Source organism: Lipotes vexillifer, unplaced genomic scaffold (assembly GCF_000442215.2).
Source record: "Lipotes vexillifer unplaced genomic scaffold, Lipotes_vexillifer_v1.1 scaffold507, whole genome shotgun sequence".
NCBI lineage: Eukaryota > Metazoa > Chordata > Mammalia > Artiodactyla > Lipotidae > Lipotes > Lipotes vexillifer.
The window spans coordinates 737,322-755,549 of record NW_006773125.1 but is presented as its reverse complement, the minus strand read 5'-3'; the positions used below and the strand labels follow the sequence as shown (position 1 = coordinate 755,549).

Below are 18,228 nucleotides of genomic sequence, written 5' to 3'. Positions count from 1 at the left end.
CTTTCCCTAACTACCTTGAGAAACTTAACACTTTACTTAGAAGACAGAAATGATATAAGTGACAAAGTTCAGAAACTAAATTCAGACTGCTCTTTGATGGAATTGATTTATAGTTTTTTCTTCTCTTTTCTTTCTTTCTTTCTTCTTCTTTTTTTTTTTTTTTTCTTTTGTCTGTGTGATTCAGGGAAATCTTAACCCAAACCATATGTTTTGTGCATGCACCAAGCCACTCATGCCTTATTGGTAGGTGCTCTGAATTTCTCAGACCTGGTGAGGGGAAAGATGATACTATCCCTGTCATGATAGAACATTTATTAAGCTTATTCCAGCATGTAATGCTACTTTACACCTGTCAGAGAAATATTACCTAGGAAACTATTACTTATGAAAAAGAAGCAACATTATTGTCTTTTTGCTCCTGTAAATTAGAGCACTCTATTAATCCTGCCTTCATTCACAAGTCAGGCATTTGGTATTGTACAATGTTTCAAATACATAGCAGTATGTTTAATACAGCTTCTCTGATGAACTGTTGTGTGTTTGTGCCCACCAAGATTGAAAATACTATATGGCTGACATGCCATACAATGGTTTGGGAAGTGTGGGTATTGCTTTTGCAGTCTTGTGACAGAAATACTGACTTCTAGTCTTGCAGATGGTTGTTAGTGCTTGAGGGAGGCAGATTTTCCATTTTCTTATGCTGTGCTGCATCACAAAGCACTGTCCTTGAATATTGCTGTGATGATCACTGGTCTTGCTTTACCTTGCTTTTATGTTAAAGTAAGTTATCAAAATAAATGAATAGATAGATAAGTAGATAGATAGATAGATAAGTAGGTAAATGCTGGCATACAAAAATAGAAGGATTTCCTCTTCCTGCCTCAAAAAATGGAAAAATGTGTAGGTGAAAAAGGGTAAATAGAAAACATATATTAGTTTCATTTTCTATAAAACGTTTTTTGTTTTTAATTGTGAAAAGTTGAAATCAAATATTAGGACATTTTTAGTGAGAATTTAAAATACATAGATGTTTATAAAAGCTTATACCTATCTGCGTCTATATCTATATCTATCTATTTACCTGTCTATATATTTTGTGAAACAGAGAGCAGTGTGTTTTGACATTAGGAAATACACACACACACACACACACACACACACACACACACACACACACAGAAGACTATGGATTGAAGGACATTGAGTAATGCTTAAAGGAAAGCATACATCCTGAATAACATAGAGTTTTAAAAATTAAAAAATACTCCTTGTTCTACCAAATCAAATAGACTAGATAAATGAATATTACTTTCAGAGAGCGCATGTTGATATTAAAACTTTATAACTTCTGAAAATAAAAAAATGAGAACTTTTAGTTTTAGAAGTGAAATCTGTAGTTATACACACTGCTTGCCCATTCACACAGAAAAAAAGATAATAATACAACTGTCTTCACAGATGATACAAAAACAAAATGAAAGAAGTTTCTTTGTTGTAAAAACAAAGAGTAAGACATTTACTTAAAATTTTTCATCTCTCTAAATATACCAAAATTTCTTAATATTGTTTGTTAAACACTTGCTTTACATTTGGCTAGCTAAATAACATTTGATGGTTATTGAGTAGAGTAATAGCTTATTGAAGAGCGATTATTTTATAACCATAATTTTGGAAGAAAAAGCAATGAAAAGTCATCAAAATACAACATTGAAAATAGGAATGTTTTATTTGGGATGCTATGATAATTTACCCCTTCATGTGTGTACTGCAAAAACCCACAAAATTGCTACTGTTATGTTTTCCAGAACCAAAAGAAACTGCAAGTTAAGCTCAAACCGAATTGAGATGGAGATATACAACGTTATAGAGATGTACGGGCAACAATTCATTGCAGGATCAAATCCCTCACTGTGTGCTAACACTAAAGATACAGTAAGATATATCTATTTCATTTTGTTTTTTTAAATTTTGACTTAGATATTCTATCCTGGTCTGTTGGCATCTTAGTTAAAGTTATTGCATTCAACCTAGTTTCACACTTCAATATCATGGTTCAATTTCTAAGATCATTGTTTTGTGAAAACGAACTAACTTTTAACAATTAAATACTCTTTCACTGGTCATGTTATTATTGAAGCTAGAAAATCTTTCAGCTATAAATAGTGTTAATCATGTGACTAAAAATGTAGAGCCTCCTTTTTCTGAAATGTTGTACAATAGAAATTTTAATTCTTAAATACGACTTTAGGAAATATGGCTTCTTCTGAACATGGAATACCTATTAGTAAGAGAAATACTGAGTATGAGGTTTAATGATTAAGAAATGAATCCTTTATGCCTCTATTTCTTCTTTGTAAATTAATTATCACCTATCTCTTACCTTAGATATTTGATTTCTTAAATAACAGCCCTATGGTTAGATTTTCTATTTTTAAATAGAAAGGTTTCATTTGTATTACATATGAATTCAATGAGTGTTTCTCTGTATTCAAAGAAAAAATTAGAAAAATTTACAGAAACTAAAATATTGTATTCCAAAACATAGCCACACGATGATAATGGAAGTACCAATGAGAATATATTCCTAAATATGAAACATTTATGAATTTTTATAGAAATATTTCATTTTTAAGAAAAAGCATCTATTTATAACAAGCCTATATTGGAAAATGGGTGTGATACATATGAAACAATTTTTATCACTTAGCTTTTTTGTATTTAAAAGGTATTCTCTTAAAGCATGTTTTATCTTTAAAAAGCTGTAATTTAAAGCATTGCTATTTTACCCTCTCTCCATCCCCAACCTACTAGAACTCCAAAAATGCTTTTGAGAAGAGAGGAAAAAAAGGCAATATAATTGAACATCTGGAATGTTCAATGATTTGAAATATTGTCTTACATGTTGAAGAATACTGAGGAAGCAGAAATGGGGTGGGTGGAAGATGGTTAAAATAGGAGTCACTCGTGGCTCTCAGGTTTGATACAAGGTATGCTATATTTAGTAATACATTCTGCACTGGGTTGCCACTTAAGTCCTACACTACATTGTAACTTTAACAAAGCATTGTTCCTTCCACAGATTTGTGAAGGGAAATGACACTGACTCACTTTCTTGGCTTTGATGTCTCCAGTAGCAACTTATCCTGGTGTGTTAAATGTGAAGGTAAACCATTAAAAGAGGGCACACCAGAGGTTTAGTTTCACAAACTCGTTATTTTTCCTTTTCTTTTCCAGCTCCTTCCCTCTTTCTTTATTTCTAAGAGGAAAACTAGTTTTTAGTAGCTAGACATGAAAGAAGCACAAAATGAGAATTTAAAATGATAAAGCCTGAATGGAATTTGTATCATTTCCTTTTCTAGCTGTAGCCTTTGTCACTACAATACAAATGTCATGGAAGTAAGAATAAAACATCTCATGCATTAGGACTGAATGATAGCTCATTCATATGACAATGACTGGGCTGAGGACAGAACATTTCTCAGAATGTAGCCATTCTTGTGGCAAAGATTATGACAAGGAGAGATGGTGCAAAATTAACAAATTCTTGGATCTTTATAAAGAAATCTTATGATTCTCTCTAATGTTAGCCTTTGTATTATATTAGCTAAAAAGCAAAAAAGGCGGGGAAGGAGGGCAGGGTCCAGGATGGGTTGGGATGAGGGGGAATCCTTCCTTAAGTCCACATCAAATTTCTTCTGTTTGAGTCTTGCCAAAGAAGCCTGCTTGGGAAGGTCTCTTGTTTCTACCAGTAGATGTCACTGCAAGCAACAGAAATACCCCAGGGGCAAGGAGAGCTATTACTGGGACGATAGAGCCCTAAAGGACACAATGAAAGGAAAAAGGAGAGCATATCAGTGGTAAACTCTGTCTGAAACAACAAAAGCTCCAGATGATTTGGGTTTTAATTTGATCTGATTCGTCCTTGCCATTATGACAGGAATGTCTAATGAGGTTCTGTATAGTGTGGCTTTAGAGCAGAAGCTATTAGGACCTACGGCCCCCTTCTTTCTGTCCCCTCCTGGATTCCTTGGGCCCAGTGCTCCTTTGGTGAGTAGCTGGGATTGCTGTTTAACCCTTGCTTGGGCTTTGCCTCACTCTGAAATCTGGGTTTAAACTGCAGATGAAAGAGAAATCATGGGAGCAGTTGTGTATGGTTCTCATTGCTACTGTTTCAGAGCTGTGAGTCGCGTTGGATGGGGGATGCCCGTTGCAGGACAATCTCTCGTTTCTCCCTCTTGCTCTCTTCCACAGGGGTGAAAGCAAGTGGTGGTTTTTAAAATATTCTTTTTTCTTTTGCCCATCTCAAATGCACAACTGAGCATTATCATGAGAGTGTGTGTGTGCGCGCGTGCGTGCGTGCGCGCACGCGCACATGCGCACATGCCCATGTTCTGACATTTTGTTCCATCTGGCGATTTTTGCAGACTATGTACAATAAGTCAGCCTCTGGTGAGCAGCTTCAGCTTGAAATTTAAGTGCCACAAGAAAGCACATTTTTTCTCAGCCAAGAACCTCGAACAGGTTCACATGTGCACTCATGGTTCTATATCAGTTCACCCGGGGTTAAATTGCATAGTTTCAGAGAAGATCTCAGATTAAAAGAGTTTATTATGGTTATTTTGCCTTCCTCCGGACAACACCACACCCTTTTCTTCCATGCATGCTGCAGGCCCCCTCAAATGTCTTCTTTTTGACGAAATAAAGTGGGATCAAGGCAGCAGTAACTTCAAACCTGTTTGAATATCCATTTCCACATCTTTTCTCTAATTGATCCGTAATGGATGTGCCTATCTCGATGACTGTGGCCTAATTAATGAGAGCCAGGTGTACACTGCCCTGATCGCTAAGGTCTCTGGATCCTGCTTAGGATGGCAATACTGTCGTCCATTCTAACTTAAAAGACTGACTTTTAGCATTGAATGAAATTCAGATAACCTGGGGTGATATGTTTAGCTTGTCCTGAAGCTTGTCCTAAGAGTGTTCTGGCTTTTTCTGTGTCCCTTGAAGTGCTGGTAAAGGTGACAGCCTCACAGATCTCTTTTGTTCCAGTCTAAAAAAAATCAGTCAGATTTCCATTAGTCCTCATGGCTCTTTTGAACACCAGGCTTTTATTTTATACTTAAAAGAAAATCTGTCAAGTATTTTGGTCACCAAGTATATCCTACCTACAAATGTCAGATGGTGATGATTAGATCCTATATACTAGACATCATTTGAAAAAAAAAATCCAGTTTTCTGTCACTAGTAATTTCCATGCCTTTAAAATAATGATCATTATTTGCAATACTTAAAATATTTTATAGGCTGCTTGGACTGAGCTATGAAAAAAGATTGGTTGGTAGGGATATGTAATGCTGAGATCCTCTATGGGAAGAATAAGAACAAATGAAAGGTAAACAAAGCTATTGTGTTTTCTCTTAAACAGTGTAGGTGAAAAATATAGAACTGTAGATTAAGCTATTTTCTTCCAGCTGCAAAAGGATAGAGCAGATTGAGATCATTTTCATCTGAATACAAAGTTTACCATAAATTATAAGAAAAAAGTACATATTATTAAGCTAAATGTGATGTTGTCCCTTTAAATGTTCTATCCTTTGCATTTTGCTTGTTTCCCTGGCTCTTAAGATCATCTGATCCTCTTTTCTGGAATTCTTTCAATTAGTTTTGGATCTGTCACCCTAAATTCTCTGAAATTGCTTATTCTAAGAGATTTCAATATTTACTCTGATGACGTTTTGTGATTCTCAACACATAGGAATTCTTAGTAGTTTTGAATTTATTTTGTATCCTTTAGTCCATATAAATCTGGCAATCAGGATTTCTCTCAGTTTAATTTGCTTTCTGTTGAGGATTTAAATGATATTATCCTGAAGCTTTAGCCAACCACTTCCAGTCCCTAATCCTTGGCCTTCCTCACTGGTGAAAGGCTGTTCTCAGTTTTCTTGGTTCAGTTTAACCCTCCTAGTTAACCTCTGACTTCTGGTAAATTGCCATCATGTTTAAAATCTTCAATTGTAACTCTTTTCTTTAAAAAAAAAAAAAAAATTCCTGCTCACAAAGGACAATATGACGAACTTATATCACCTTATTATTTTTTTTAATTTAACTAAGAGCAGTGGAAGAAAGTCGCTGCCGATCAGCTCTAGGAATATCTTAACTGTCATCAGATCTAGAATGAATTTCAGTCAGGATTTTTGTCCTTTCATAGCACATAAATTGCACTTCTTAACGTTAGAACTGGTCTGACGGTCTCGCTGACACTCTCAGGCTCTTTATAGAGATGCTGCGCTTAGGCCTTTTGGCTGGGTGGCTCTTGCCTTCCAAGAGGAAATTTATTAAAATGCATTTCAGTCCTACAAAGGTCTATCTGGCATTGTTTGTTGCTTTTGTTTCTCATTTAATTCCAGGTTTCTTCAGTCAGGACTCATCAAACATATTATTGGCCCTTGCATAATAAGGTGCCTTCAGGGTTAGATCCAAATGCTGTAGAGATTTATACATTAACATGCACACAGCTCTGGAAGACAGACACACTCTGCTCAGCTCTATCCACGTAGATGACGTGCAGATCATTCGCTCCACTTCAAGAAATATTCTACAAGTTCTTTTCAGTGGATCTGTTTATTTGGCTGGCTGACTTACTGTGGGGAAATCGCCAAAAGTTTTCTAAAATTGAATCCAGATAAGGCAGAATTCCTTTTGATTGGATCTTGTCCCTAGGTCGATCAACACTCTTCCATCACGCTGAAAGTTGGCAATTCACTCATAGCAATGGTCCCAAAGGGGAAAACCTTGGTTTTATGCTTGATTCTACTCTGTCATTTATGAATCGTGTAAACATAAATATTAAACTGTCATGTTTTCCTTTGAAAAATATAGCAGAGATAAAGTAAATAATATCTATTTAATATTTGGAAGTGTTACTTTCTGATTACCTATTTTCACGTGGCTTGCTGAAATTCCTTATTAATTGGATGGATTGGGCAATAACTTTCTAAATGTATACATTTCAATGCTTATTTCAGGGAAGCTAAGCAATATTTTATCTCCTGAAAAATGGCATATTGAACTTGACTCTGTCTCTCAATGTGTCTGAGAGAGGAATGGATTTAGAGATTCCTGAGTGACAAAGTTCTTACTCTGCCCTGGTCTAGTTACCTCAATAACTACAAAATAAAATACAGAGTGGCACTTTTTTTAAAAATAAATTTATTGAGTAGTGGGGGCTACTCTTTGTTGCGGTGTGCAGGCTTCTCATTGCGGTGGCTTCTCTTGTTGCGGAGCATGGGCTCTAGGTGCACGGGCTTCAGTAGTTGTGGCGCAGGGGCTTAGTTGTTCTGCGGCATGTGGGATCTTCCCGGACCAGGGATCGAACCGTGTCCCCTGCACAGGTAGGCTGATTCTTAACCACTGCACCACCAGGGAAGTCCCCCTTTGTTCTAGACTTTTGACTTTCACTAGTATAGAAAAATAATCTCCTGTGAGGTTTAATTTAATGTATCCAAAGAATGCTTTAGAATCTGATGTGCAATGGCTCAGGTGGCAATGAAGTGTCATTTTACCTTGTTCAACTGCCTGTGCATTTAGTCCTAAGGATGGAGATCCAGTTTCAGGGCAGAATCTGTATGGTTCTGTGCCCTGACCAAATACCAATACTAAATACAACTGTAACAAACTTTTTCATTGTTTGGGTTTTTTTTTTTTTTTTTCTTAACAGGAAAGTGAACTTCTGCTTGGAAATAGACACAATTGTTAGTAATAGGTATTCTTTTTGACTGTCAACTCTTTCATTGGCATTCATGAATCATTCCAGTTGCATAGATCTATAAGGAAGTGTGGTTGAAACATAAGAAACTATCTTCTGACCCACTTACAGTTGGATAATTCTGGAAAGTCTCAGAATTCTCCTCATAATTCAACCAAAAAAGTCTAAAACAAAGGTAAACTGAAAAATTTCTTTCATAGATCATACTTACTTTTATATTCATTTAATATGTATTGATCTTTAGTGATTTACACATTAATGCATCAGTTTGTTAACTTATGATCCAATTTTCTTGTATGCAGGGTAGCATGATTTACACATAAGCATAATTTTTAATTGGAAAAGATTGGAAAAAAAAAAGTCCATCAGTGAGGGTGTTTGAGTAGATTATAATTTACTCATTCAACGGACTACTGTGCTACAATAGAAAAAAAATTAAAGGTTGGAAATACTTCTTATGTACTGATATGAAAAATTCTCCATAAAATATTATGTAAAAAAGAGAAGTCATAGAAGAGTGGGACTTGGTGACAAATGTAGAGAATATTTGTATGTATTTGCATTGGAAGGACACACTAGAAGTCTAATAAAAATGATAATTTTGGAGGAGATGGGGACAGAAAAGGAGGATGGAGTGAGAGTAAAATTTACACTGTGGACCTTTTTTACATTCCATGGTTTTTTATAAATGCAATACTATTCAAAAATTAAGTAAAGTGAATTTTGTTTGTATCTAGTACTTATTGTACTCCCTAATATTTACTTTTAAAATTTCTTTCACAACATTCATAAAGTGTCTGTGACTCTCAATATAAACAAAGGAAGAAATTTGCAAGGTAGTATGGTTTCTGTGAAAGGGAAGACATGGAATTAAACCCATGGTCTACATTATCTAGTTGTATCACCTTATAAAAATAATGTATTTTCCTAAACCTCAGTTTGATAAAATGGAGTTAGGAGTGCTTCACAGGATTGTTTTGAAGCTCAAATTACATAATATACCTTAAAATGAATGCAGTTTACTTTTGCTGTTACCACAGTTACTAGAAAAATCAATCTAAGAAAATTTATCTGGAGTTTTCCTGTAAAGAAAAATAAATCCTATCTAGAATTATTTCCATTATTTTGTATATCTATGTCATCAGAACTCATGGGCTTCTTCTTGCCACTTACCAAAGACACATGTGCTTATCTACTCAATCATACTGGTGTAAGAGAAATGTGAAAGCAAACCACAAATGATAGCCCTGGATAAGTACAGAGACAGATATGTGTACAGCTCTTCTTTATTTATTTTTTTTCTATTTCCTTCATCTTTAAGGTAACGTAGTACATTATAGGAACAGGTCAGATCCACAGTTTAAAACTCCTAGCAACTCCTGCGCTTGTAGTCTAGAGTCTGGTTTTGCCTGACTTAAAGTGGACTAGGACAGATAAAGCCAGGGTCAGAATTGCGATGAGTAAAAGTGGGCTCTAGTGCATTGTCTAAGGTGGATCCCCACTGCACAAAAGAAAAGGAGTTTTCATGTCTCCTGAGATCAGAGGCAGTTTCGACGAAGACTTACTTCTTAGAGTGGGCCAGAGAAGGAGGAGCAGAAGAATGAGAAGCTATTATTTCTATTATTACTACTGCTGGTGGGAACAAGATGGCAAAAGGATAGACCGTGCAGTAGGTGATAGTGTTTCTGTAGCCCCGGCTACAGAATGCTGTGTGGGAACTTGCAGAACTAAGGAGCTGGGCTACTGAGACAGAGTTCTCTCTCACCTTAGCTTTCCTCCATTTTGATCCTTCCTTTACCACCTTTTAAAATCTCCTTCACTGGAATTTACCATCAGTCCTCAGAGAGTGTGTAGAAGGTCCTGTAGGGCTTTGCCCAGATACCCTCTTTAGAGAGTGACAGCATTTCACCAGATGCTGGGTAAGTTGATTGCTGATGTCATGGCTGTATTCTTCACTGGGCACTGCCCTCGGAAGCAGAGAACTGTATTGCCCAAGGCTAGGCCCTTTGTCTGGCTGATGATGGAACACAGAGCCCCATTGCCTTAAGTTGGGATAATTCTGAAGAGCCATCCAGTTCTGCATATGATTGGCAGTGTCCTCCATTGTACCATACTGAGGGTCAACTTCTTTCTCTCTTCCTCATTTCCTAACAGTGTAGCTGCCAATAGCACTTCCCAACAAACCTTCCAAATACACCTCTCTGTGTGAGTCTGTTCCCGAGAACCCAATCTAAGATAGGCATGCTAGTATCTTCAGTGATGGCAAAGGTGCCTGTGTTTGACTTTAGCTGTTTCTCAAATCATGAACAATTAAGTATATTCCTCCAAACTCAAGGGTCCTGACATACAGGATCAATTTGGTTTATTTTCTGCCCTCAGATATTCAGTCATTCCAAGGGATCTCTTCTAGATTTGGACTGCAATCTTCAAACTCAGAGTAGTTTACTAGAAACCCTCAGAGAGTAATTTTTACCAAAGAACATTGTTCTTCAGATAGCTTTTCAGAGTTTCTAGGGGGGGATCTAATTAATGAAAAATTCTTCTTCAAGTGTTATCATAAATTTTATTTTCTGTTTGTTCCAGAATCACAACCTCAAGATTGATCTTGGAGTTTCTAATATCTTCCATAAATTATAGCTTAATATCTGATTAAGTCACTTATGGAAAATCTGCCTGATTTACTTCATTAGAGAGATAGAAGTTATATTCTTATGACTACTGCTATGAACCTGAAAATGATATTGATATTTATTTCCTTTTCTGAATCGTAACAGACTCATAACCATTATTAAATGCTAGCTTAAATTGCACAGTTATACCAGAGACCTCATCTTACTAGACCATTTTCTTCATGATTGCCTTCAGTTTTGAGATTCTGGTAGTCAATTAAATCATGATGACTTAACAACTGCTAATACATGGGCTTGATTTCCCTTACTGATTCTGTACCTCCCAAAGTTGACTGGAGACTTTTAAAGACATTTTTATATTACCTTTGCATTCACTAGAGTATCTAGAGTAGCAGTTATAACTAATGCCAGTTTTAACAGTGACACGCAGTTCATCTGTAAAAAACTAAGGCTGACGTCTAAGTGGTACTAATTATGTTTCTACTCTATAGAGAGAAACTGTAAGGTTGTGGTTAGGGAGTGGCATCTAACAACAAATTTGTGTTCAAATCCCAGGACCACAAGATTCCAGCTGTTGACTTTGGCATATCACTTAATATCCTTGAACTTTAATATCCTCTTCTTTAAATTTAGCATGGGGCTTCCCTGGTGGCGCAGTGGTTGAGAGTCCGCCTGCCGATGCAGGGGACACAGGTTCGTGCCCCTGTCCGGGAAGATCTCACATGCCGCGGAGCGGCTGGGCCCGTGAGCCATGGCCGCTGAGCCTGCGCGTCCGGAGCCTGTGCTCTGCAACGGGAGAAGCCGCAACAGTGAGACGTCTGCGTACCGCAAAAAAAAATTAGCATGGTAAGAATTCTTATCTCCCAGAATTACTGGACATACTAACGGCTCACTTAATAACTAAAAGGTATTTATCACGTGATTAATGAATGCTAATTATTATTGTATTAAAATATTATTACAACATAATTTTGGATTCACTGTTACAAAGAAAAGAGCATAGTATTGTATGTAACTGGTATTAAAAATCAAACACTTTTCTATTTAACATCTTTCTGATTATTAATTTTTCTCATTTAAAGCACTTTGGCTTATAAATAGTATGAAATAATTTTAGGGACAGAATGATGTCATAACATAGTCATGGGACCCTTCCTTCCAGAGCAGTGTAATATAGGACTTTGTGTCTGAAGAAGGAGTAAAATGTGTTTCTGTCCCCATTTGTTCATGCTAGGTTTTGGCCATCTGACCTTGTCCATCTGATTTCATTGTGCCTTTATTTACACGTGCTATGAACTCCCCTGAAAACATTGTGCTTCATCTTCAGTGTGCTTTACAATAACCCCGAACCAAGATGTTTCATTTCTCCATCCTGCAGCCTTTAATTTTTACTCGCCAAGTGAGGCTGGAGAAGGACCTAAAGGAGACCCAATGTGTCAGTTACCAATTGCTGTGCTACAAACTACCACAAATTTAGCAGCTTGAAACAGCAAATATTCTTTTTGCTTGTTTGTTTGTTTTTGTTTTTGTTTTTTGTGGTACGCGGGCCTCTCACTGTTGTGGCCTCTCCCGTTGCGGAGCACAGGCTCCGGACGCGCAGGCTCAGCGGCCATGGCTCACGGGCCCAGCCGCTCCACGGCATGTGGGATCTTCCCGGACCGGGGCACGAATCCGTGTCCCCTGCATCGGCAGGCGGACTCAGCCACTGCGCCACCAGGGAAGCCCGAAACAGCAAATATTCTTTATCTCACAGTTTCTCCAGGTCAGGTATCTGGGCATGACTTACCTAGATGGGCACCTCTGGCTAAAGGTCTCTTAGGAGGCTGTAATCAGACTGTCAGTCAAAGCTGAAGTTTCATCCAAAGGCTTTCCTGAGGGAAGTCCACTTCCAAACTGTCTAGCATAGTTGTCTGGATTCAATTCCTCCAGGGTTGTTACACTGAGGGTCTCAGAGGCTTTCTGAACGTTGCCTGAAGGCCTCCCTCTTGTCACAAAGGTGTCTCCATAGAGCAACGAACAAGATGGCAGAAATGACATTCCATCACCTCAGCCGCCTCCTCTCTAGTAGCAAGTCATAAAGTCCAACTTTCACTCAAGGTGAGGAGATAACAGAAGGGCATGAATACGAGGAGGCAGGGCTCACAGGGGTCATCTAAGAGGCTGCCTAACAAACCAGTTGTGATTGAGACGCGCTTTGTTTACCAGGCTGCATTTATAGAAACATGTTACATACAATGCTGCTTCTTTATAAATATTCTTCTTTATAAAGAAATATTTTCTATGATGTCTATTATAATAATTTCCTGAATCTCTGTCATTTGTATACATTTACTCAAAATTGTAGTATTTTAACGATTGTCTAGAGCATTGTGATTCATAATGTGGACTGGAAATGAGAGAACTTGTTTATTTTTATCCCGCATGCCTCACGTACTTACTGTTGACTCTCACTTAGAAAGTTGCTAAATAGCTGTCTCTTGCTCATGCAAAAAAACAGGGCAACAATTTTAGATTACAAATAGTTAGACTATGAGTAACATTTTTATAAAGCGCACTTTACAGAGTGCTTTGGAATCATCTAAGTGGTCTTAATACCAGTAATTTTTAAACAACAAAAGCCACTCTCTCACTTGAAGTTCCCAGATATATGTTAAGTTTTGTAATAAAAATTTACTGGCAGCAAGTTCTTGATTCCCCTTACTTGACTTTCATGTAATTTTAAGGTGACTTTGGGGATTCCTATTAGTACCTTTGTTTCATTTACAAACATGAAGCGTGCAAATAGAACAAATGATCAGCTCAATAACGTTTGCCCGAACAGAGAACTGACATTTTAAGCCAGTTACTTCATACCCTGCCGTTCCATTTTCTTCTTTTAAATATGAGTTTTGTGGACATTTAATGACAGCTATCTCAACTTGTAAATGCAAAGCCAATGTATTTTGAAATAAAAACAGACTCTTCAAGTCATATTTTGGCATTACAAAGTTAAAATTAGATCCCACTTCAAACAGGCTTCTTTAATTAGGAAATATCCCAAACAAAAGACCTCACTTCCCAAGGAACATTGAACTATTATGCTAACTGGAATGGCCACTGTATAAGTCTTGGGTGGATCTGAAGAAAGTAGTTGTTATTCTGGCCTGAGTTTCCAACCACACTCATTTTGTTAAATTACATTTCTTTAGGAGAGCAGTCTGATAGGCTACAAGTGTTACTAATTCTATTAAATATCCCCCGTTTTCATTATTCTTTCATACTTAACGATCAAAAACCTTAACCACTGTCTATTTTTAAATGATACAGTTACATAAACAGATTGAAATACTTGAATAACCACTTCATGATAATTAGGTTTTCCTGAGTGACCACCCTGTTCCTTTTAATTTTCGCAAGCTGCAATTCTACGTTATGCAAATCATAAAATGATGTTTTGAAAAATATGTAATTTTATAGTTGACTTAGATATTTTAATGTGAAAATTGACAGGGATGATATATACGCTTATAGGACAATAGATTCAGATCTAAACAGCCCTATAACAACAGGTTAAAGAGTATATGTCTCATTTCCCACGCCTTCTTCCTCCCCTACTTTTACAGTGTCTGTGATCCAGAAGGACCTGTCCCTACTCCTCTGAGGGAATATTTCAAAGAAAGCAAAGGGTGGCAGATAATCAGAGACATAAATTATTTTGAAAAGCTTAATGAACCTAATTTTTATCTACTGATGGAGCCATTTCCAATATGTGTTTGTGTGTGCTTATGTGTATGTGTGAAACATTTGCCAATATTATAAACAAGCCAGAAGGGAAATTTTAACTGGGTTCATTTTGCATTTTACCAATTAGAAATTTCCAGTGTTTTCTTCCCTTCCATAATTAAGCTTCTTTTGCACTGTTTCCACATCTTTTCCCAAATTTCTTCTCTTTCTTTTACTTGATTTAATTTCTGATCTGCATGTTAACACATTTTCTTTTGTTCAGGTTTTTTATTCAAAGATTCTCCATCTCTTCAACAGGTCACATCAGAGTTTATAATCTCTGTATCTGTAATTTTAACAAAATATACAGCATGTCAAATTTAAATATGTCTTCGTTTAACATTTTTCTAAACTTACCTTTTTTCCTGTTCTTCCATGTCGTATTTTTTCCATGTAACATCATTTTATGTTCTTGTCATCTTCCACTTTATCATCTTTTCTCATCTGAATTCTTCTTATTTGAATCCATATCTGGCCACAAGTAACTAGAAGTCTTGAAACAATTTCTTCTTTCAATGAGTTTTTGTTTTGTTTTGTTTTAATTTTTTCTTGAATTACTTTCTTTATTCCTGTTTCTATTTAAAGGAAAAATTAATTAAAAAGAGGACCTTAGATAAAAGGTGCTCTTTCATCTTTTTAAAATTCTTTTTATATTCTCCAGAGCATCAAAATACAAAACACTGTATATGCAAGGTTTGTAATTAAATATCTCTTTGTACGGCCCTGAATCAAAAAAGCAATAGTTAATGACTTATGAGCATATATGTACATATATTGTGAATATATATATATTCCTCTTTCCAGAGATGACACCACTAAGAACTTGGCTTGCATCATTTAAATAATTAAATCATTTAAATATTTTAATGAAGATATTACTTTCTAATTGTATATGCATATATTTTAATGTGTGCTTTCAGTATTATAATAAAAATGTTGGCCTGTTCCCTACAAAATATTTTGCATCTTGTTTGCACTTGAGTGAAAATAGACATTTTTATTCTTATGCTGATAATAAAATATGTATAAACCTCATTTTTTCTAATCCTGAACTATGTAGACGTGCCATAATTTATCTACTCAGTTCTCTGCTAATGGGCATTTATATTATCCAATGTATTTCTATTACAAACAATGTTGTAGCAGTAACACATCTCAAAAATATCTCTCTTTACATCATGGAGGTATTCCTGCATGATATTTATATCTCTATCAATATAATGTGTGAGATCACCATCATTCTAATTTCACCTAAATCAAGTAAAGTAATCTTTAGGCTTTAGTTTCTGATTTTCTTTTTTTGATCCCTAGCAAAACTGAACCAGGTTCACACATTTATTATCATTTTTATGCATTTTCTTTAAATACCTATCTCTTGAGTCCAATTTACTGTATTTTTGGTCCTTTCTTATTGCTTTCTATTACATGATTATTTAAAGTTTATTTTTGGTTTGTGTTGCAAGTTCCCTTTCACGTTCTTGTTGTCTTTTTAATTGGTTTAGGATCCTTTTTGTGGAATGTTGTCATTTATAAAGGAAGTTATTGACAATCCCTTTCAAACTGATATTTCTGAATCTAATAGTTGAATTACTCCAGAAATGTGTCCCTCACACTTACATGCCTCATGAGAGAGAGAGAGAAAGAGAAAAAGGAAGAAAGAAACAGACAATTAATACATGATAGACTTCAAAGCCAAATCACTCATAGAACATTGACCAAAACTTGTTAAATTGATGCAACTATTTTAGAATGGTGTGCCGCGCATTGTGGAGATGAAGAATAGCTTTGAAGTCTCTACAAGGAACAGCCCAAATGACAAATGAATAACATCAACCTGTTCGCTTATAAACATACAAGATGCCAAAGGAAATCTATTAAAAGTAAAGTAAGTCAGTAATCACTAAGCATTATGTAAAAGAAAACATTTATCATAAAACTCTCAGGTCCAACAATGAGTATTTTCTAATGACATTTTCAAATTAGGGATTTTTCACTGAATTCAAATTACTCCATCAAACCCAAGTAGATTGCCTTCTGCAGGTAAGAATGTGCTCTGCCTGAAAAGGGTGTTTGTGATTAGGGCGCTTTGTTCCTTAATTTGTTCAGTATGCTCTGAAAATTACAGTGACAAGGTGCATCCTTGTGAGTCTTCCTCGGTCATGTGATTCGGGACGTCCGTACGTTCACTGCGGCTGCCACGCTTTCCTCTTTTCCTCCACCTCCTCATTCTTGAGCTACTTCCATGCTGACAGCTGTGCCAGGGTAATATACAGGTTATGAAGGTATGGTTGTAGTAAAACGTTAGCATGTTTATTGTTCCTTTTCATGCCTTGTTATTTTGTCCATTTGGAAACTTTTAGAGAAACTGGGATGAAGTCGGGCGTGTGTTCTTAGGTATAATAAAATACTCTGCTAATCCCAGCTCTTTTCTGGTCATTTTACTGCTTATCCAAACAGAGCAAGCATCTTGCAAGAGGGCTGTGGAATTTTGGCCCCTCTAACAAAAATCTTCCTTTTCTTTTTCTTTGTCCTTCTAAAAAGCTCAGAAAATGGGAAAGTTGAGGTTTCATGCATGGCAATTGCCTTCTCTATAATTCGATAGTAAGGCGTGGGGTGTGTGTGTGTGTGTGTGTGTGTGTGTGTGTGTGTGTGTATGTGTGTTCATACGAGTAAATACTTCTCTCCTGGGCAGTAAGACATTTATGATGGAGTCGGTTGTTAGAAAGAGTCATCAATACTAGGTGATTGAGATGTGGGCATACAGGAAGCTAGCCTGGGATTCTTCTGGTTACCAGTTTAGAGTTGCGAATCCCTTTTCTGTCTTTACTTACTCATCCCTTATCTATCACAGAATACACAAGTGCACAAGAAATACCTCCACTTGTCTCCAAGTTTACTAGTACTAAATACTATGGGGACTTTGTAAAACTACTGCTGGGTAAAAATTAAACACTTCTTGGAACTCTCATTACTTAATGTCCAGGTAAAGGTTATCCTTAAATAGGAATTCATCAAGCCTTTCTGAAAATTCGACTAAGTATGAGTCATCATCATCCTGATGCCTAGATTCTTTTATTAAGCAACTTAATATTACCTAAAATGTGAGATATATATTAACAAAACATATTCACCACGTAGAAAGTGCCATGCCCTTTAATGCTATGAAGATACTATGAGATGTTTGTAGTTTATTACCCTAGAAAGGAAAACATTTCATCACAAACCACAGCAAACATAGTTGAGAATACTTTTTAAATGGCACATCTGAGGAAGAACAATGCATGACAATACTAATCATCCTGACACCTTAAGATCAGTGTGCTATAAGAAAGGTGTGTGTGTGTGTGTGTGTGTGTGTGTGTGTGCGCGCGCACCCACACACACACCATGTCTCTCTTAACCCTCTTAACCTGGAATATAGTACTTGATCAATTAAGTTCTGTTTTCAGCATAAGAGTAGAATATACTGAATGGGTTGTTTTATTCATCTCACTGTCAATATGTTTGTCAGTAGTATTTTTGGTTTATATCTTTCTCTGAACCCCTTATTTGTTGTCTCTAAATTTCAGGTAATCCTTAGGTAAGTCTCTTAGTCTCTTTTCCCCTTTTCATCTTTGAAAAGGAAAGAAGGACACTTGGTTTGATATGTCTAACATCCTTAGGAAGCCAGGGTGAGAGTTTGACAGAGACTACATGACTCTAAGAGGAGTTCTCAATTTTGTGGAGACAATGTATGGGCACCAAAGAAAACCAGGCTACGTGCTTCATATTCCAGTAAAACTCCATTTATAATAAAGATTGAAAAACTGAGGGTAGAATTTAGATTTTAACCTTGTGCTATTTTTCAAAGAGTTAACACTACATGAATATGGTATTATTTACCAAATTATACTAATTTGAGCATTCTCACTGATTTCTGTCATAATATTTTGTTACCTTTAAAAGAAAATTGCTTTAAATTCAACTATCAGTTTTTCATGGCTTTAGCCACATTTATTCAAATGTTTTTTCAGCATGGATGTCTGAAATATTTACATGATTCCCTGAAAATTTGGATTCGATTCCCCTAAC

At 36.2% G+C, this 18,228-nt stretch overlaps 1 pseudogene; it reads right to left on the bottom strand.

Moving 5' to 3' along the window:
• LOC103086868 (uncharacterized) overlaps positions 1–9,869 on the bottom strand; it is a 146,033-nt pseudogene extending 136,164 nt beyond the window's left edge.
• Between the last annotated feature and the right edge of the window lie 8,359 nt (positions 9,870–18,228).